This window comes from Bos indicus x Bos taurus, chromosome 6 (assembly GCF_003369695.1).
Source record: "Bos indicus x Bos taurus breed Angus x Brahman F1 hybrid chromosome 6, Bos_hybrid_MaternalHap_v2.0, whole genome shotgun sequence".
NCBI classification, from domain to species: Eukaryota; Metazoa; Chordata; class Mammalia; order Artiodactyla; family Bovidae; genus Bos; species Bos indicus x Bos taurus.
In genome coordinates this window covers 55116940-55140070 of record NC_040081.1, presented here as the reverse complement: position 1 = coordinate 55140070, position 23131 = coordinate 55116940, and positions in this window count along the sequence as shown.

Below are 23131 nucleotides of genomic sequence, written 5' to 3'. Positions count from 1 at the left end.
CAGGGTTTCTTGTTTGACTTTTGCTGAGTTCGATAAACAACTCAGGCTTTACACAAATTGGCACTATCCAATATTAACATTGCTGCTGCTGCTGCTGCTGCTGCTGCTGCTGCTGCTGCTGTCACTTCAGTCGTATCCGACTCTGTGTGACTCCATAGACGGCAGCCCACCAGGCTCACCGGTCCCTGGGATTCTCCAGGCAAGAACACTGGAGTGGGTTGCCATTTCCTTCTCCAATGCATGAAAGTGAAAAGTGAAAGGGAAGTCACTCAGTCGTGTTCGACTCTTTGCGACCCCATGGACTGCAGCCTACCAGGCTCCTCCATCCATGGGATTTTCCAGGCAAGAGTACTGGAGTGGGGTGCCATTGCCTTCTCCAATATTAACATTAAGCCTCCGCAGATTCTTGGTAATCACCTATTAATTTGTTTGCCTGCTACAAAAATAATGAAGCATTCTTAAATGACAAAATAGAACCAGGAAAAATGTCCTCAATAAATGGAAAGTCACCAGGCATATGTAGGAAGAGAAAATGCATATAATTAAGAAAAAATCCCTCAAAGGAACAGACTCGAAGATGACTAAGATGTTGGAATTAGCAGAATGGCACTTTAAAAGAACTATTATGAAATCTAAAAAATTTGAAGAAAAAGATGACCATAATAAGTTAATAGATGGGAAGTCTCACTAGCAAAATTGAACTATAGAGAAAAAAAAGTCAAATTGAAATTCTAAAATTGAAAAATACAGTGTCTAATTTTTTTTTAATTACTGAATGGGTCTCACAGTAAGTTGGTGATGACAGAGAAAGAATCAGTAAATTTGAAGACAGAAGAATAGAAATTATCCAATCCAGGGAACAGGGAGAAAAGGATTAAAAAAAAAAAATCAGTGAAGAACATCATAGACCTGCATGGTAATAACAAGCAGTACAAGGTATGCTTAATAAATTTAATAACTTTAATGTGCTTATCTATACTTTCTATCATTTCTTTTCCTATTTGTTTCCTTCTTAGTTTTAGCTACATCTCATCTCATATAATAATACTTAAAATTTTCATTATCTTAATCTTTGTAATACATAGTTGAAATTGGCTCTTGATAGCTTAGTTTTGTTGGTTTTTGTTGTTCACTCACTCAGTCATGTTGAACTATATGCAACCCCATGGACTGCAGCATGCCAAGCTTCTCTGTCCTTCACCATCTCCCAGAGTTTTCTCAGTCTCATGTCCATTGAGTCAGTGATGCCATTCAGCCATCTCATCCTCTGACATCCCCTTATCCTCTTGCCTTCAATCTTTCCCAGCATCAGGGTCTTTTTCAATAAGTCAGGTCTTTGCATCAGGTGGCCAAAGTATTGGAGCTTTAGCTTCAGCGTCAGTCCTTCCAACCAATATTCACGGTTGATTTCTTTTAGGATTGGCTGTTTTGATCTCCTTGCAGCCCAAGGGACTCTTAAGAGTCTTCTCCAGAACAATAATTTGAAAGCATCAGTTCTTCAGCACTCAGCCTTCACTATGGTCCAACAGTTTTGTTGGGGCCACCTGCATTTGCTGGACTAAAGGATACCACAGTCTGGCTTTCCTGTGATAATAAGACTTAAATCTAATGTGCTGGACTAAAGGACACCACAGTCTGGCTTTCCTGTGATAATAAGACTTAAAGCTAATGTGCTGGACTAAAGGATACCACAGTCTGGCTTTCCTGTGATAATAAGACTTAAATCTAATGTAGAGAGAGAGGAGGAACCACTGTAAATTCCAGCATTTGGATCATACTTCATTTTCCTTAAATATTTGCTTCTCAGAATTTTATACATCAAGAAACACATACAAAAAGATGCTGACTTACAGAATGCCAAAGAAAATGAAAAATCCACTTTGTGGTTAAAAAAATAAATGTATCAGGGCCCATTCTGTGTACCTCTAGCTAGAAAACACATATACACACACATCGCACCAAAGACCTCATCACTGGACATTCTAATACAAAAGTGAAGTTGGCTCTGACAGCTAACATTTCCGCTGGAGCTACTGGATTTTGTTGTGCTAAGAGTTTTTAAGTGGAGAATGAATTCAAGTGAATTTAAATTAAAAATGCTCTTATATCCTGATATGAGAGTAATTAAGCACATTCATGTTACTAAAGCACAGATCAAAGTGCAAATCAAAGTTTTGAACTTTATATATATATATATATATGTATATATATATATATATATGGAGAAGGCAATGCCAACCCACTCCAGTATTCTTGCCTAGAGAATCCCAGGGACAGAGGAGCCTGGTGGGGTGTCGTCTATGGGGTTGCAAAGAATCAGACACGACTAAAGCGATTTAGCAGCAGCCGCAGCATATATATATATCAAGTTGGAAAATAACTAAGCCTCCCTAAACTTGCTTCCCTCTCTGTAAAGTGGAAAAAATTATAGTCTTGTCTCATAGGTTTTAGAAAAGTTAAATGAGAATGCATGCAAAGAGCCAACACAGTTTCTGTCACAGAGTAGGTATTCAGTACACACTAGCTATCATCTCTATGATAATCATCAGTATAGTTCTTTACATTAAGATCATTAGTAGTATGTGTGGAATTCTTATCATGTAGGGAAAAGCAGCATCATGGGTTTCTGTTTCTCTCAATAAAGATAATTTAGTTTTAGATAAGTATATATATAAGAAGAAAATGGACACAATTTAAATAGTTATATAAAGACATGCAAATCTACCAAATCAAGTTTAAAATAAAGCATATTTTTAAATGAAGATTTTTATCTTGTTTATTTAATATCAGGGTATGCTTTCTTCAGTACATAACTTGTACACTTGACTTCAACATGCTTAGTTGAACAGGAACAAAACATACATATTCATATTCTTTTTGTCAAAGAAGTAGACACACAAAGCAATTTACTTTTAGATAGCAGGATGGAAAAGATTCAAGATATGTATGCATCTTTCTCATCCTGAGATCCAAAATGGAGATAATTACAGTCTCTGATTCATAAGACTGAGAAAAATTGTTAGTGCATGTAAAGATTAAATATAATGGATATGTAAGTATATGGGATTCCCAGGTGGTGCTAGTGGTAGGAGCACAATGTAGGAGACACTACAGATGCAGGTTTGATCCCTGGGTCATGAAGATTCCCTGGAGAAGGAAATGACACCCCACTCTAATATTCTTGCCCAGAAAATTCCATAGGCAGAGAAGTCTGGCAGACTATAGTTCTTGGGGCTGCAAAGAGTCAGACGTAACTGAGTGACTGAGCACAAACACACATACAAGTATATGTATATATAATGTATTAATGATATACAGAGGATCACTTTTACTATGGGAAATTTTTATAGTTCATACTGTACGCAGTGATAAAGTTTTATTATTTATGTGGATTAAATAATTGTTTTAGAAAATACCCAATAGGATAAAAATGTACTGTATTTTTTTTGTTTGTTTGCAAACCACCTTTATTTATTAATTTATTGTTGATTTCTTTTTTATTATTATTATTTTTTACTTTACAATATTGTATTGGTTTTGCCATACATCAGCATGCATCCACCACGGGTGTACACGTGTTCCCAATCCTGAACCCCCCCTCCCACCTCCCTCCCCATACCTTCCCTCTGGGTCATCCCAGTGCAGCAGCCCCAAGCTTCCTGTATCCTGCATCAAACCTGGACTGGCGATTCATTTCCTATATGATATTATACATGTTTTAATGCCATTCTCCCAAATCATCCCCCCACTCCCTCTCCCACAGAGTCCAAAAGATTGTTCTATACATCTGTGTCTCTTTTGCTGTCTCACATACAGGGTTGTCGTTACCATCTTTCTAAATTCCATATATGTGTGTTAGTATACTGTATTGGTGTTTTTCTTTCTGGCTTACTTCACTCTGTATAATAGGCTCCAGTTTCATCCACCTCATTAGAACTGATTCAAATGTATTCTTTTTAATGGCTGAGTAAGAATCCCATGGACGGAGGAGCCTGGTGGGCTGCAGTCTGTGGGGTCGCTAAGAGTCGGACACGACTGAGCAACTTCACTCTCACTTTTCACTTTGATGCATTGGAGAAGGAAATGGCAACCCACTCCAGTGTTCTTGCCTGGAGAATCCCAGGGACGGAGGAGCCTGGTGGGCTGCAGTCCGTGGGGTCGCTAAGAGTCGGACACGACTGAGCAACTTCACTCTCACTTTTCACTGTCATGCATTGGAGAAGGAAATGGCAACCCACTCCAGTGTTCTTGCCTGGAGAATCCCAGGGACGGGGGAGCCTGGTGGGCTGCCGTCTATGGGGTCACACAGAGTCAGACACGACTGAAGTGACTTAGCAGCAGCAGCAGCAATACTCCATTGTGTATATGTACCACAGCTTTCTTATCCATTCATCTGCTGATGGACATCTAGGTTGCTTCCATGTCCTGGCTATTATAAACAGTGCTGCGATGAACATTGGGGTACACATGTCTCTTTCAATTCTGGTTTCCTCGGTGTGTATGCCCAGCAGTGGGATTGCTGGGTAGTATGGCAGTTCTATTTCCAGTTTTTTAAAAAAATTAATTAGTTTATTTTAATTGGAGGCTAATTACTTTACAATATTGTACTGGTTTTGCCATACATTGACATGAATCTGCCATGGGTGTACATGTGTTCCCCATCCTGAACCACCCTCCCACCTCCCTCCCCATCCCATCCCTCAGGGTCATCCCAGTGCACCAGCCCTGAGCACCCTGTCTCATGCATCAGACCTGGACTGGTGATCTCTTTCACATATGATAATATAAAAAATGTACTCTATTTTAACTGTGCGTCATTTACAGATGGTAGACTATGATGAAGTGCAGTCAGGCTGCACTTTAGATACATATAGTTTTGGTAGGATTTTTCAACCAAATAAAAGACCTAATAGTAGGTTTTATAATATAGTGTTTTTTTTAAATAATCTATTAGTTAATAGATGATCTACTAACTTAAAATCTATCTAAAATAATTCTGTATTATCTAACATATTAAGTAATTTACTACTAAAATTATATAAATAATTTACTTCTAAATCCCGCCCTGTTTTCAATATTTGTAGGAATGTTTACATGCATTTATACATTTTTTTTTTACTGAATTATTTTTATCTCTGATAGCTTTCGCTGAGAAAGGGCAGTTGTGAATTTCTGACAAGTTAGTATGTGCTGTTGAAAAAGTGTGAACCAAGTAATTAAATCCTATTTGAAAAAGAAGATAGATTTAGCCACTGCTCACACCTCTTCAACTCCTCTTATCAAGCTTTAGTAGTTGCTTTTTTGAAATAATACTGCAATTTCTGTTAACCTCAATGGACAGTTTTAGGCAAAATATATAATTTGGTTTTCTACACTATTGATAGGTTTATGGAATATTTATTTTTCGTTTGGAGAGTAAAAATCAACCCAAATAGAAATTTAACATACAGATGCTTTGTCTTTATAGATAACATATTGAAAATGCACCAGAAATGTTTCGATAGGCATTTTCATCACAAGGACTGCCTATGTTTGTTCTTTTTGATAATTTTATGTGATATTTGATTAATAGAGCATTTAAGTAATGAATTCAATTGCAGTAGAGGCATTCTGGCTCTCAGTTTAGATCCTGAAACATGAAGATTTAATTACTTTTAGTTTATCTAGATAGCTACAAGCAGCATAATTGGTCATAAAGTTACATAGTGCTTTTTTTTCAAAACTCAGACATAATATTTGACTCAAGAGCATTTTGCATCAGTGAATTCTATTAGCGGATACAATTTATTGGAAACAGTCTAATTCTTTTGGAAAATTGCATCTTTCTTATTTGTATATGCTACACTTTTATTGGAATAGATAAATTTTGCAAGAAATTAAAAAATAAATGAATTGTATTTTTGTTACAGAGTAATCTTATTTGTTAATAAAAATAATGCATGTAATCCATTAATTGAAGAACATAAATGTTAATCTCAGTTATTTTGCATGAGTACTAAATCGCTTCAATCATGTATGACTCTTTACAACCCTATAGACTGTAGCTCCTGCAGGCTCCTCTGTCCTCCACTGGGATTCTCCAGACAAGAATACTGGAGTGGGTTGTCATGCCCTTTCTCCAGTGGATTCTCCACCCAGAGATCGAACCTGCGTCTCTTGTGGCTCCCGCATTGCAGGGAGATTCTTTAGTGCTGAGCCACCGGGGAAAGCCCCCCAGTTAATGTATAGAATGGCTAATTCATATCTTTTCTATTTTACTATTTTTGACACTTCCTTGTCCTCAATCCCTTTTGTAGAGAATTTTCTCCTCAATTCACTCAAATCTGGGTTTGCTTTCATCACTTCATCAAGATCATCCTTATTTATTAAAATGCAGCCTTTATTTTCCTATATCCAAAATATATTTTTCAATGCCCTTTATAATTTATCTCACTGTTTTTTTTTTTTTTTTTTCATGAAGCTTTCTGGACTCTTACATCACTTGAGACTTTCATTTTTCACCCTTTATCATTCTGGCTACTATTTTTCACATGCTCAATCTTCTTTTCATTCAGTGTTCTAATAATCTCTCTAGAACTGATCCTAAAGGTTTTTCTTTCATAGATTTTCCTTAAGCAATATTGTAACATACATGAATTAATTTCATCTATCAAAAGAGATCCAAACATTATTGTATTCCCTAAGATTATCAGATCAGAACATTCCAAGTAACGGCACTGTGAACTTTAAAATGATTTTTAAAATTAAAACTAATGAGGTGAATTTATTGGGATACAGCCAATTATTTTTTCCTGGGAAAATAATAAAAAAAGATCACCTAGAGAGTTTAATCTCTAACTCTTAAAACAATTTAACTCCCCTAAACAAAATATTTATTTTTATTTTCCACTGAACACATGGATAGCCAACATAATATAGGGTGCATATAATTAGACAGCCTATCAGCTCAGATGCTCTACTCCAAGGAGATTTTTAATGCTCGTACCCAGGAAGTAAATTGCCCATCCCTGGTTCAGGCTTGAGTGAGGCTCAAAATTCAGTTGAAACTCCAATTTAGTCAACAAAGAAATATTTAAAACCACCTCTATTCCTCTTGAAAACAAGAAAGCAGAAGTCTATTCAGAGAACAGCAGTTTTGGTTTAAAAAGGAAAATGCAACAACACATAAGCTTAGAGATAACCCAGTCTTTGGCATAATTAGTAAAATTGAACCCTATTGGATCTGTGTCTTCTTACGTATGAGTATAGAATAATATGACTTATTTGTAAGCTTTTTTTATTATAGATTTTTTGAATTAGAAAAACCTGGGCTTGAATTTCATCTTTGATTCGTAAAAAGGTAGGATTTGTGTGACAGCACTTTTGCCCCTGATTTTTGAGTTGAGATCAGTTTGCTTATTGGTAATGTGGAGCCAAACGTTGAAACCATGAGGTTATTCTTCAAATTATTTTAGGAATTTGTCAATGACTTACATTAAACTCCTACGTTATGCTTGTTTCATGCTGTGCTGTGCTTAGTTGCTCAGTCGTGTCTGACTCTGAGAGTCCATGGACTGTATCCTGCCAGGCTCCTCCATCCACGGGGATTCTCCAGGCAAGAATACTGGAGTGAGTTGCCATGCCCTCCTCCAGGGGATCTTCCCAATCTAGGGATTGAACCAGGTCTCCTGCATTGCAGGTGGATTCTTTGCTCGCTGAGCTACTATGGAAGCCTGTGTGTGTCTCATATTAGGAACTTATTAAATAAACATTTGCTATTTTTCTTGGTTGTTCCATCTCAGTGTTCTCTTTCTCCTCTTTTGTAAGATGCCACACAATGTAAGCCATTCTTATCTATATCTGTCTTTCTAATTCATATATATTTTGTACTGTGCTTAGTTGCTCAGTCGCGTCTGACTCTTTGTGACCCCATGGACTGTAGCCCGGCCAGGCTCCTCTGTCCATGGGGATTCTCCAGGCAAGAATACTGGAGTGGGTTGCCATGCCCTCCTCCAGGGATCTTCCCAACCTAGGGATGAAACCAAGGCCTCCCGCATTGCAGGCAGACTCTTTACTATCTGAGCCACCTCTTTTTAATCCATACATATTTTACAGAGATATTACTATATTGTATTATCCACTAAAATATTAAACATCAACATAGTAAGTTTTTTTTAATTTTTTTAATTTTTTAACTTTACAATATTGTATTGGTTTTGCCATATAACAAAATGAATCCACCACAGGTATACATCTGTTCCCCATCCTGAACCCTCCTCCCTCTTCCTTCCCCTTTGTGACCTCATCAGAGAAGATAAATTAGGGTGAGTATCTTTTCTAAATTACTGGCTTAAGAACACAAACTATGGTATCAGAAGTCTGTGGCTGTTAGTCGCTCAGTCCTGTCTGACTCTTTGAGACCCCATGGATTTTAGTCCACCAGGCTCCTCTGTCCATGAAATTTTCAAGGCAAGGACACTGCAATGCATTGCTATTCCTTCTCCAATGGTATCAGAAGGAAGTGAGTTTGAATCCTACTTTGATCTTTATAACAGGCCAGCTACATTTTCTTTCTAAGGCTTTGTAGAAGAAATTAAAATGACATTTGTGAACTGTTTGTGATGTTCGCAATATCTGCATATATATATAATAAAGGACTCAATAATTTTTACATGTTATTTAATTATCACCACTGAAACTACAAATATATCTGAGTATTCTTTACTTTGTTTACTTATAAGGGTGAGTCTTAATACAAATATGAAGCACTGGGTGCACACAGATATTTGTATAATTTAACACCAGGCCCATAATTAGTGTTTTTGAAAGCTGTTAAGAAAACTGAGTTTCTATAATATCTAAGTAAAGATTCTTTATTTCCCAAGATTTACTGATTTAAGAAATGAAACTCTGAAAGTAAAAGAGGATTTAAGAAAGGTCTGCTTAAGTTCATACCAATTCTCTCATTTATTTGTGATTTATCACAGTCTAGGATTTTATACCACTCTACTTTCAAAATTAAATTAAAATGGTTAGCTTGTACTTACTGTCCTGTCCCAGTTTCCCTGCTCTGTTGGCTTGTAATATTATTTCTTAGAATCAAACTCAGTAAAAACAAACAAAAATCTTAATGTTTAAAGAAGTAAAGAGTTTATACAATATGTATATGGTATTGATTTATATGTTTCTCACAGTTTCAACGTTAAAAGATATTTTCAGGAATGTTTCATACTAACAGCAATAAGCTCCGTTCAGTCACTCTGTCGTGTCCGACTTTCTGCGACCCCGTAATTGCAGCACGCCAGGCCTCCCTGTTCATCATCAACTCACGGAGTTTACTCAACTCATGTCCATTGAGTCGGTGATGCCATGCAACCATCTCATTCTCTGTTGTCACCTTCTCCTCCAGCCTTCAATCTTTCCCAGCATCAGGGTCTTTTCAAGTGAGTCAGCATTTCGCATCAGGTGGCCAAAGTATTGGAGTTTCAGCTTCAACATCAGTCCTTCCAATGAACACTCAGGACTGATCTCCTTTAGGATTGATTGGTTGGATCTCCTTGCAGTCCAAGGGACACTCAAGAGTGTTCTCCAACATCACAGTTCAAAAGCATAAACTCTTCGGTGCTAAACTTTCTTTATAGTCCACTCTCACATCCATTTATGACTACTGGAAAAACCATAGCCTTGACTAGACGGACCTTTGTTGGCAAAGTAATGTATCTGCTTTTTAATATGCAGTCTAGGTTGGTCATAACTTTCCTTCCAAGGAGGAAGCATCTTTTACTTTCATGGCTGGGATCACCATCTGCAGTGATTTTGGAGTCCCCCAAAATAAAGTCAGCCACTCTTTCCACTGTTTCTGCATCTATTTTCCATGAAGTGATGGGACTGGATGCCTTAGTTTTCTGAATGTTGAGCTTTAAGCCAAATTTTTCACTCTCCTCTTTCACTTTCATCAAGAGGCTCTTTAGTAATTCTTCTCTTTCTGCCATAAGGATGATGTCATCTGCATATCTGAGGTTATTGAGATTTCTCCTGGCAATTTTGATTCCAGCTTGTGCTTCATTCAGCCCAGCGTTTCTCATTATGTACTCTGCATGTAAGTTAAATAAACAGGGTGACAATATACAGCCTTGACGAACTCCTTTTCCTATTTGGAACCAGTCTGTTGTTCCATGTCCAGTTCTAACTGTTGCTTCCTGACCTGCATACAAATTTCTCAAGAGGCAGGTCAGATGGTCTGGTATTCCCACCTCTTTCAGAATTTTCCACAGTTAATTGTGATCCACACAGTTAAAGGCTTTGGCATAGTCAATAAAACAGAAATTGATGTTTTTCTGGAACTCTCTTGATTTTTTGATGATCCAGCAGATGTGGGCAATTTGATCTCCGGTTCCTCTGCCTTTTTTAAAACCAGTTTGAAATTATTTGTTCTAGCTCTGTGAAGAATACTGTTCGTAGCTTGATAGGGATTGCATTGAATCTATAAATTGCTTTGGGTAGTATACTCATTTTCACTATATTGATTCTTCCAATCCATGAACATGGTATATTTCTCCATCTATTAGTGTCCTCTTTGATTTCTTTCACCAGTGTTTTATAGTTTTATATATATAGGTCTTTAGTTTCTTTAGGTAGATATATTCCTAAGTATTTTATTCTTTCCGTTGCAATGGTGAATGGAATTGTTTCCTTAATTTCTCTTTCTGTTTTCTCATTATTAGTGTATAGGAATGCAAGGGATTTCTGTGTGTTGATTTTATATCCTGCAACTTTACTATAATCATTGATTAGTTCTAGTAATTTTCTGGTGGAGTCTTTAGGGTTTTCTATGTAGAGGATCATGTCATCTGCAAATAGTGAGAGTTTTACTTCTTCTTTTCCTATTTGGATTCCTTTTATTTCTTTTTCTGCTCTGATTGCTGTGGCCAAAACTTCCAAAACTATGTTGAATAGTAATGATGAAAGTGGGCACCCTTGTCTTGTTCCTGACTTTAGAGGAAATGCTTTCAATTTTTCACCATTGAGGATAATGTTTGCTGTGGGTTTGTCATATATAGCTTTTATTATGTTGAGGTATGTTCCTTCTATTCCTGCTTTCTGGAGAGTTCTTATCATAAATGGGTGTTGAATTTTGTCAAAGGCTTTCTCTGCATCTATTGAGATAATCATATGGTTTTTGTTTTTCAATTTGTTAATGTGGTGTATTACATTGATTGATTTGCAGATATTGAAGAATACTTGCATCCCTGGGATGAAGCCCACTTGGTCATGGTGTATGATCTTTTTAATGTGTTGTTGGATTCTGATTGCTAGAATTTTGTTTAGGATTTTTGCATCTATTTTCATCAGTGATATTGGCCTGTAGTTTTCTTTTTTTGTGGGATCTTTGTCAGGTTTTGGTATTAGGGTGATGGTGGCCTCATAGAATGAGTTTGGAAGTTTACCTTCCTCTGCAATTTTCTGGAAGAGTTTGAGCAGGATAGGTGTTAGCTCTTCTCTAAATTTTTGGTAGAATTCAGCTGTGAAGCCGTCTGGACCTGGGCTTTTGTTTGCTGGAAGATTTTTGATTACAGTTTCAATTTCCATGCTTGTGATGGGTCTGTTAAGGTTTTCTATTTCTTCCTGGTCGAGTTTTGGAAAGTTGTACTTTTCTAAATGGATAAGAAAGCTGTGGTACATATACACAATGGAGTATTACTCAGCCATTAAAAAGAATACATTTGAATCAGTTCTAATGAGGTGGATGAAACTGGAGCCTATTATACAGAGTGAAGTAAGCCAGAAGGAAAAACACCAATACAGTATACTAACGCATATATATGGAATTTAGAAAGATGGTAACGATAACCCTGTATACGAGACAGCAAAAGAGACACTGATGTATAGAACAGTCTTATGGACTCTGTGGGAGAGGGAGAGGGTGGGAAGATTTGGGAGAATGGCATTGAAACATGTGAAATGTCATGTATGAAACGAGATGCCAGTCCAGGTTCAATGCACGATGCTGGATGCTTGGGGCTGGTGCACTGGGACGACCCAGAGGGATGGTATGGGGAGGGAGGAGGGAGGAGGGTCCAGGATGGGGAACACATGTATACCTGTGGTGGATTCATTTTGATATTTGGCAAAACTAATACAATTATGTAAGGTTTAAAAATAAAATAAAATTAATTAAAAAATAAAATAAAACCAGTTTGAACATATGGAAGTTCACAGTTCATGTATTGCTGAAGCCTGGCTTGGAGAATTTTGAGTATTACTGTACTAGCGTGTGAGATAATTGCAATTGTGTGGTAGTTTGAACATTCTTTGGCATTGTCTTTCTTTGGGATTAGAATGAAAACTGACCTTTTCCAGTCCCATGGCCACTGCTGAGTTTTCCAAATTTGCTGGCATATTGAGGGGAGCACTCTCACAGCATCATCTTTTAGGATTTGAAATAGCTCCATTGGAATTCCATCACCTCCACTGGCTTTGTTCATACTGATTCTTCCTAAGGACCACTTGATTTCACATTCCAGGATGTCTGGCTCTAGGTGAGTGATCACACCATCGTGATTATCTTGGTCATGAAGATCTATTGTGTACAGTTCTTCTGTGTATTCTTGCCACCTCTTCTTAGTATCTTCTGCTTCTCTTAGGTCCATACCATTTTCTGTCCTTTATTGAGCCCAACTTTGCATGAAATGTTCCCTTGATATCTCTAATTTTCTTGAAGAGATCTCTAGTCTTTCCCATTCTATTGTTTTCCTCTATTTCTTTGCACTGATCACTGAGGAAGGCTTTCTTATCTCTATGAAAACCTATAAGACCTTTTATAAGAAACACCCCAAAAAGATGTCCTTTTCATTATAGGGGACTGGAATGCAAAAGTGGGAAATCAAGAAACACCTGGAGTAACAGGCAAATTTGGCCTTGGAGTACAGAATGAAGCAGGGCAAAGGCTAATAGAGTTTTGTCAAGAGAACGCACTGGTCATTGCACACACACTGGTCACAGCAAACACCCACTTACAGAAACACAAGAGAAGACTCTACACATGGAGATCACCAGATGGCCAACACTGAAATCAGATTGATTATATTCTTTGCAGCCAAAGATGGAGACACTCTATGCAGTCAACAAAACAAGACCGGGAGCTGACTGGCTCAGATCATGAACTTCTTATTGCCAAATTCAGACTTAAATTGAAGAAAGTAAGCAAAACCACTAAACCATTCAAGTATGACTTAAGTCAATTCCTTTATGATTATACAGTGGAAGTGAGAAATAGATTTAAGGGACTAGATCTGATACAGTGCCTGATGAACTATGGATGGAGGTTTGTGACATTGCACAGGAGCCAGGGATCATGACCATCCCTAAGAAAAAGAAATGAAAATAAGCAAAAAAAAAAAAAGAAAAAAGAAAAGAAGCAAATGGCTATCTGAGGAGGTCTTACAAATAGCCATGAAAAGAAGAGAAGAGAAGAGCAAAGAAGAAAAGGCAATATATACCCATTTGAATGCAGAGTTCCAAAGAATAGCAAGGAGAGATAAGAGCAATAACCTGGTCCATTAAACAAGTATTGATTATTTTACATTATTTTTGCTTTCTCTGAGTTCATTGATTTTAGTATAATTCTTTTATTTATGGCAAACTTTCTTTAAAGTAACTTTAATGAAAATAATAAGAAATAGTTGTCTATTAAGTTCCAATAATATTTCATTATGTACCTTAGTATGTTTTTAATTACTTCGAGTTAAATTAAAAAGTAGCATGATTAGTATAATCATGTTGCATGCAATTTTAAATATTACAGATCTCAAATTATTTAACCTATATTGTTTATACTGGGGCAATTTTATTTTTATTCAAAAATTTCTCTTGTGTATGTGCCTATTTCCTAATTTTTACACATACTGATGTAAAAAATTGAATTCCACTCTATTTATATATCCAGGCTGGCATTAGTCCATAACTTAATGCCAAGTCTCTATACTTCTTCTTGAGCATATTCAAAATGTTAGTGAATGAATTAAAACATACAAGCCAAAATCTCACAGGCAATTAGGGCGTATGTTATTAAGGCACTCTTCTCTGCTTTGTTATGTATTACTTCAATAATACTCAATAATGGTTTGGACTACATCAATTGAAGAAATTGAGGCATAGAAATATTTAGAGTTACCCCAGGACACAGAGCTAGGAAGAAAGTTCGAAGACTACAACTCAGATATGGGACCCCAAGGCTCTTATAATCATTACACTAAATAGGCTTACAGCAGTTACCTTGTTATACATATCTGAGCTATCTTACACAAGTTCTATGTTTTAGGTTTAATTATAAAATAATACAAATTGTTAGTGACTGAACATTGAACCTTAAACTTTGTCACAGTAGGTGAGAATTGTGTCTGCATCTTAAAAATAATAAAGGAATAATGACAAGAATTATACTGAAAATTTGAAATTTGCTTGGAATAGGCATTTTCATGCCTACAATAAAATTGCTAATGCTTGAATATGATTTTAAAGTCTGTGGTTCATTTTGATTTATCATCTAGACATGGAGGAAGAGTTCCAACAAAACTCACCTAAAAGCTGAAGTGGAAAGAATGAGATTGTTTCCTAGTTTGCACAGCATCAAGCCAGATCCTTCAATAAGTAAGTTAAGAAGGTAATAAATTTAAATGAGACAGCAGAAGTCTTCCATGAAGGTATGCACCATTAAATTTCAAAGGCTACCAAGTTTAAGTCTATTTCCCAGCATGAGTTTGTCCTACCTTGTTTTCACTGGCTTAATTTTCCTAATCGAATACAGGCTCTGTGTAAGGTGAAATAAGGCCCTGATATCTCATTGGGAAGCTTAGAGGGTAGGCAGAATAATGGCTCCCCAAAGATGTCCATGTTCTAATTCCTGATGTTAAACCTGTGAATATGTTAACATTACATGACAGAAGGGAATTATAGTTGCATATGGAATTAATGTTGCTGATTAGTTGACCTTAAAATATGGAGATGGCTTCCCTGGTGCCTCAGCAGTAAAGAATCTGCTTGCCAGTGCAGGAGACATGGGTTCCATCCCTGAGTTGGGAGAAAGAAATGACAAACCACTCAAGTATTCTTGCCTGGGAGATCTCATGGACAGAGGACACTGGTGAGCTTTAGTCCATGGGATTGCAAATGAGTGGAACATGACTTAACAACTAAACAACATCATCAAAAACAACAACAAAAATATGAAAAATATTCTAGATTATCCAGGTGGGTTTGGTGTAGTAGTCACATGGGTCCTTAAAAGTGCAGCAAAAAGCAACAAGAATGAGTCCGAGGGATATGACAGTGGAAGAAGGCAAGACTGATGGCAGCACATGAAGGATTTCATACCCAGTTGCTAGTTCTTAAAAGAAGGGAGCTTTGAGCAGGGATGAGAAAGATATCTCTAATTGCTAAGGGCAGCCTCCAGATTACAGTGAGCAAGGGAATGAAGACCTCAGGACAATTGCATGGAACTAACTGAATTCTGCTGAAGCTCCAATACTTTGGCCACCTGATGCAAAGAGCATTAGAAAAGAACCCATTGCTGGGAAAGATCGAAGGCAAAAGGTGAAGAGGGTGGCAGAGGATGAGATGGTTAAATAGCATCATGGATATGAATTTAAGCAAACTCAGGGAGATAGTGAATGACAGGGAAACCTGGTGCACTGCAGTTAATGGCATCACAAAGAGTCGGACATATTTTGCAACTGAACAACAACAAACTGAATTCTGCCTATAACCAAAGACCATGGAAATGGATTTTATGCTGGAGTCCACTGAAAGGAAGACAGTATGCTGACATGTTGATTTAGCCAGTGAGACAATGCTGAAATTCTGATTTCCAGACTGTAATGATAATTCTGTATTGTTTCAAACCACTAATAGAGTTTATAGCAATGTATTACTTTGTTATTGTAATAAAAGGCTAATGCACTCAAAACCCACAAATCTCTGCTCAAAATATTCTATTTTCCTATCAACCCTCATTACTTTTTACCTTGAACATTTTAATATGCAAATAGTGACTCTATCCTTTCTTTGATTAGTAATCAAATGGGTAAACTGCAAGTAATTCCTCTTTTAAAATTAACAGCTAGAAATTCTATTTTGAACAATCAGTTCAGTTCAGTCGTTCAGTTGTGTCCGACTCTGTGACCCCATGGACCGTAGCACACCAGGCTTCCTTGTCCATCACCAACATCCAGAACTTGCTCAAACTCATATCCGCTGAGTTGGTGATGCCATCCAACCATCTCATCCTCTGTTGTCCCCTTCTCCTCCTGTCTTTAATCTTTCCCAGAATCACAGTCTTTTCAAATGAGTCAGTTCTTCACATCAGGTGGCCCAAATTTTGGAGCTTCAGCATCAGTCCTTCCAATGAACATTCAGAACTGATTTCCTTTAGGATGGACTGGTTGGGTCTCCTTGCAGTCCAAGAGAATCTCAAGAGTGTTCTCCAACACCACAGTTCAAAAGCATCAATTCTTCAGTGCTCAGCTTTCTTCACAGTCCAACTCTCACATCCATACATGACTACTGGGAAAATCATAACTTTGACTAGACGGACTTTGCCATCTAAGTAATGTGTCTGTTTTTTAATATGCTGTCTGTGTTGGTCATTGCTTTTCTTCCAAGGAGCAAGTGTCTTTTAATTTCATGGCTGCAGTCGCCATCTGCAGTGATTTTGAAGCCCTAGAAAATAAAGTCTGTCACTGTTTACATTGTTTCTCCATCTATTTGCCATGAAGTGATGGGACCAGATGCCATGATCTTAGTTTTCTGAATGTTGAGCTTTAAGCCAACTTTTTCGCTCTCCTCTTTCACTTTCATCAAGAGGCTCTTTAGTTCTTTACTTTCTGCCAGAAAAATACTATTTCAAGTAAGTTAAAAGTACATATTTATTAATATATGCTGCTATATCTATGCATAGAAATAACTAAATGTTTTTTACTTCTTCACAAAGCCTTGAGGTTGTTTGATATTTTATAGATAAACTACTTTATATCTGGGTTTCATTTTAGAAAAGAAATGATCTTGGAATTTTACTGATTATTGATTCAATTTCTTTGTGAGCTGTAGGCCTATTCCAGTGCTTATTGCTCTTTATGTGAGTTTTGGTAGTTTGTTGCTTTCAATGTTACTTATCCATTCCATATAATTTATCAAATCTGTGGACAGAGATTTGTTCATTGTGTTCTTTGTTATTCTTTATTGTCCCATGATCAGTAGCAACGACTGCTCTTTATTTTTTTGTGTGCCATGGATTATTTATTTCCCCTTAATATTGCTCTCTGAGAGCAACTCACTGCCTATATTTTTGACCCGCTGTAACTTTTTCCTTTTAAAAAAAAAATTTTTTTTATTATTATTATTTTTTTTACTTTACAATATTGTATTGGTTTTGCCATACATCAAAATGCATCCACCACAGGTGCACACATGTTCCCCATCCTGAACCCCCCTCACAGCTGCCTCCCCATAATGTATTTTTAAAATTTTATTTTAATTGGAGGCTAATTACTTTACAATATTGTAGTGGTTTTGCCATACATTGACATGAATTAGCCATGGGTGTACCTGTGTTCCCCATCTTGAACCCCCCTCCCACCTCCCTCCCCATGAGACAAGGTGCTCAGGACTGCTCTTTAATTTTAATTTTAATATTGATCATTTATGTCTTTTCCCTTTTACTTTTCTAAGACTTTCCACTGAAGTCAATATTTCCCACAGTTTCTTTTGATTCCTTCTTAGAGTCTCCATCTCTCTGGTTACATTACCCATCTATCCTAGCATCTTGTTAATTTTTTTATAGTGTCCTTAGCATATGAGTCATAGGTATTTTATATTTCCTGTCTAAAAATTACAACTTCTGTGTCCTACCTGAGTCTGATTCTGAATCTTTCTTTTCATCTTCAGATTGTGTTTTAGCTCATTTTTGGAAAGCCTTGCAAATTTTTGTTGAAACCAAAAATGTTGTAATGGGTAATAGGATCTGAGGTGAGTAGACTTTAGTATGAATTTTAATACTGACCTGGCTATGAGCTGGACTGTGTGTAATATTTACTTGGCTGGATTGAGAGACTTCCAGTTACTTTCCTGGACTTGTTTTTGTCTCTCCTGTTGACTTTGTTCTTCTAGGTGTATTTCTCCTCAGTGACAATCTATGTCTTGCAGCTCTTTCATTTGTAAACCATAAAATTGCAAAAACAGTTTCTTACTTGTATCTTCACATTTTAAAGAATAACCTGAATTTGATGGTTTATACCTTGGAAAAGTCAAGGCAGATTGAAGAATACCAGAGTATTATTTGGAATTCCTACTGGTTAAAATTAATCAAAAATTTTTGTTTCACTAGTTGAATTAAATATTCTTAGATGTTTAACAATTTATTTTACAAAGAAGTCAGAAGCTTATGACTCAGAAATATTTAGCATTTGAATGATATTCTGTGAACCATAAGTTGCTCATAAAAACCATTTTTTACCTCAAGGAATTGAGTATTCTGAACTATTTGGCAATTCTACTGCCATTCATTGTATTGTATGACATATGACCTGCAGTCTTTTGAGTGTCCAAAACTTTAAATCATGTAATATTTTTAAGACAATCGAGGATCCATTTTGAATTCAGTTCAGTCGCTCAGTCGTGTCCGACTCTTTGCGACCCCATGAATCGCAGCACGCCAGGCCTCCCTGTCCATCACCAACTCCCGGAGTTTACTCAAACTCATGTCCATAGAGTTGGTGACGCCATCCAGCCATCTCATCCTCTGTCGTCCCCTTCTCCTCCTGCCCGTGGTTCAAAAATCATAAGTGAGATGACAATCTGATGAAAAATATATTATTCAGGGTTCCTGGTTCATATCTATTTTAAACAGAAAGAGGACAGATAAAATGACACTAAGTAACTAACGGGTTTTCTAGGAGAACCTGAAAAGAAGTCATGAGAACTACAGAAACTGAATGACATATATAATTATATTGCTGGGGAATAGATACAGACTGTATTCCTGCTATTCTGCTAAGACAGAAACATTAATTGGCACACAAATAATCAATACTGTTCACTCATTCTTGTTTCCTCATCTAACATATTTCTTCGTGTCACTCATTTCCAAAATTATCAGGCATAGATATTTCTAATTGTGGGAGTCTAGGTTACATGCCTAGGGAAAGACTAGATATCTCTACAAAAATTGAAATTATCAAGAGAAAATTTTAACCAAGGTAGACACAATAAAGGACAGAAATGGTAGAGACCTAGTAGACGCTGAAGAGATCAGGAAGAGATGGAAAGAATACATAGAAGAATTGCACAAAAAAGATCTTTATGAATGCGATTACTATGATGCTGTTGTCAGTCACCCAGAGCCAGATATTCTGGAGTGTGAAGTCAAGTGGGCCTTAGAAAAAACTACTATTAATAAAGCTAGTGGATGCAATGGAATTCCAGTAGAACTATTCAAAACCCTAAAGGATGATGTCATCCAGGTGTTGCATTCAATATGTCAGCAAATCTGGAAGGCTCGACAGTGGCCACAGGACTGGAAAAGATCAATCCTCATCACAATTCCTAAGAAAGGTACTAGTAATGAATATGCTAACCATTGGACAATTGCAGTCATCTCCCATGCTAGTAAGGTCATGCTTAAAATTGTGCATGATAGGCTTCAGCATTATGTGAACCAAGAAATTCCAGATGTCCAAGCTGGGTTTATAAAAGGAAGAGGAACCAAAGATCAAACTGTCAACATTCACTGAGTCACAGAGAAAGCTAGGAAATTACAGAAAAACATACACTGTTTCATACACTACATTAAAGCCTTTGACTGTGTGGATCATAACAAACTGTGGAAAGCTCTTAAAGGCATGGTAATATCAGACCATCTTATGTCTGTCTTTGAGAAACCTGTATGTGGGTCAAGAAGCAACAGTTAGACCTGTATTGTGGGTCAAGAAGCAACAGTTAGAACCCTGTATGCGACAACTGATTGGTTCAAGATTGAGAAAGGAGTACAGCAGGGCTGTCTTCTGCCACCCTGTTTGCTTAACATATACACTGAATTGCTGCTGCTGCTAAGTCACTTCAGTCGTGTCACATCATGAGAAATGCTGGGCTGGATGAGTTGCAAGCTGGAATCAAGATAGGTGGGAGAAACATCAACAACCTCAGATACGCAGATGATACCACTCTAATGGCAGAAAGTGAAGAGGAACTAAAGAGCCTCTTGATGAAGGTGAAGGAGGGAGAGTGAAAGAGCTGGCTTAAAACAAAATAGTAAAAAAAAAAAAAAAAGGGGGGAAATAATGACAGATTTCCTCTTCTTGGGCTCTAAAATCACTGTGGATGGTGATTGAAATCATGAAATCAGAAGATGTTTGCTTCTTGGCACGAAAGCTATGACAAACCTAGACAGTGTGTTGAAAAGCCAGAGACAGTACTCTGCCAACAAAGGTCCATGTAGTCAAGGCCAAGGTCTTCTCAGTGGTCACATATGGTTGTGAGAGCTGAACTGCAAAGAAGGCAGAACGCCAAAGAATTGATGGCTTCAAATTGTGGTGCTGGAGAAGACTCCTGAAAGTCTCTTGGACAGCAAGGATATCAGATCAGTGAATGTTAAGGGAAATCAACTCTGAATACTTGTTGGAAGGACTGATACTGAAGCTCAAGCTCCAGTATTTTGGTCTCTGAAGCAAACAGCCAACTCATTGAAAAATGTCCTGATGCTGGGAAAGATTGAGGGCAGAAGGAGAAGAGGGTGTCAGAGAATGATATGGCTGGATGGCTTCATGGATACAATGGACATGAACTTGAGCAAACTCTGGGAGACGGTGAGGGACACGGAGGCCTGGCATGCTGCAGTCCATGGGGTCACAAATCTTTGGGCACGACTAGGAACTGAACAACAACAACAGGTTACATGCCTTTCCCCAAGCTGCAGACAGTGCTGGGGGATTAAGTTCTAACTTTTGCTCTGGGAAGGAAGGACCAATAATGTGAAAATGTTCTTTGAATAGAAATGTTGATTTAATACTTCTAAGGTGATTTAAATATGAACACTTGCAATAACTGAGACTATATAATATCTAGGCAGTTGGTAAAGTTTTCTCTTACATTGACTGCAAGGGAAATGTTAATTTTTATGAAGTTAAGTATGTGAAAAATATATTGTAGAATCAAATACATGGCATTTATATCATCTGTTTTCCCACTCTGTGACTGAAGAAATTTAAAACTTAGAAATACAATTTCAGCATGTGTGTTGTGGAGTCAAAACAATTCTCTTTTACATATGAATACATGTTTCAGGTTAAGTAAGGTGATGTATATTATTTGGTGTATTAACTGTAAATATTAAAGTAATGCTTTCAAATAACCTTATTAGTTACTGGTAAAGAATAAATTTTTAATTTATATGCATATATTGAGTGAAAATTGCAACTGTTTAATTAAGAACTTAGGTGTTTTGTATGGTGTGAGGTTTATATATATATATACATACACACATATTATCAATATATGATTATGTTTACTAAGTAACTAGTAAATAAATGCCTAAGTAGATGGTTTGAACCTGTTTTAAGACCTCAAGATGGAGGGGAAAATTTGTAACTGCATTGTGAATTAAAGAGCATATTGTGATCTTTATGGAAGTTATCTATTTTAATAATTACCTGTCATCTGCTGGGACAAAAGAATGGAAAGAGCCAGAGAGAACTAAGACTCAAGGGAACGTATTTTATAGACTGAAAAGATCTTGCATAATTGAAAATTTTCTTTAGGAGGGAATAATGTGAAATTGATATTTCAGCCTATAACATTGACAACTTTTACTGGAGAATTAAATGCCTGCATAAATGATGAATCTCAGGGCATAGATTAGCACAATTTTCTTTTTTATTTCTTCATAACTCATTGTATAGTTAGGAGCAACTATTTGTGAATTATGAATACCTTATTTGTAATATGATTTTTTAAATAAATTGTGACATTGAGATAACATGGATACTATGTAATTGCTTTTTCTATAAACTAAGGATTTATTAATCATATTGATATTCAAAACTTGAAAGTACTGAAAGGCAATGAGCCTCATGTATGTCCCTTTAATAGATGTGTATCTTAGCAGCTGAGAACTAGAATCTGCTCATTATTAACCATAATATAAAATCATTAAAGAAAATAGAAAGGAAGGAAAGAGGGGGGAAAAACGGATGCAAAGATGGAAGGGAAGAGAAAGGGAAAGAAGGAGAGGGGAAGAAGGAATGAAGTGTTGCTCTCTGTTAAAATTTCTCCAACACCAGAATTTCAAGGATCAATTGATTTAAATATTGTTTATGTCAAACACACTTCTCTAATTAAAAAAATATCTTTCAAAAATATATGAAATTTTGCCTTGGTAGCGACTGTGTTACATAATGTAGTATGCTGCTGCTGCTGCTGCTAAGTCACTTCAGTCGTGTCTGATTCTGTGTGACCCCATAGATGGCAGCCCATCAGGCTCCCCTGTCCCTGGGATTCTCCAGGCAAGAACACTGGAGTGGGTTGCCATTTCCTTTTCCAATGCATGAAAATGAAAAGTGTAAGGGAAGTCACTCAGTCGTGTCTAACTCTTGGCGATCCCATGGACTGCAGCCTACCAGGATCCTCTGTCCATGGGATTTTCCAGGCAAAGAGTACTGGAGTGGGGTGCCTTCGCCTTCTCCATGGAATCACATAATTAGTAAAGTAAGATAAACTGATGACTGGTTATGTATCTGGGAAGGATTGTCAGCTTCATATACCACCCAAAGCCTTTGACTGTGTGGATCACAATAAACTGTAGAAAATTCTTAAAGAGATGGGAATACCAGACTACTTGACCTGCCTCCTGAGAAATCTGTATGCAGGTCAGGAAGCAACAGTTAGAATTGGACATGGAACAACAGACTGTTTCCAAATAGAAAAAGGAGTAAATCAAAGCTGTACATTGTCACCCTGCTTATTTAATTTATATGCAGAGTACATCATGAAGAACACTGGGCTTGATGAAGCACAAGCTGGACTCAAGATTGCCGGGAGAAATATCAATAACCTTAGATATTCAGATGACACTACCCTTATGGCAGAAAGTGAAGAGGAACTAAAG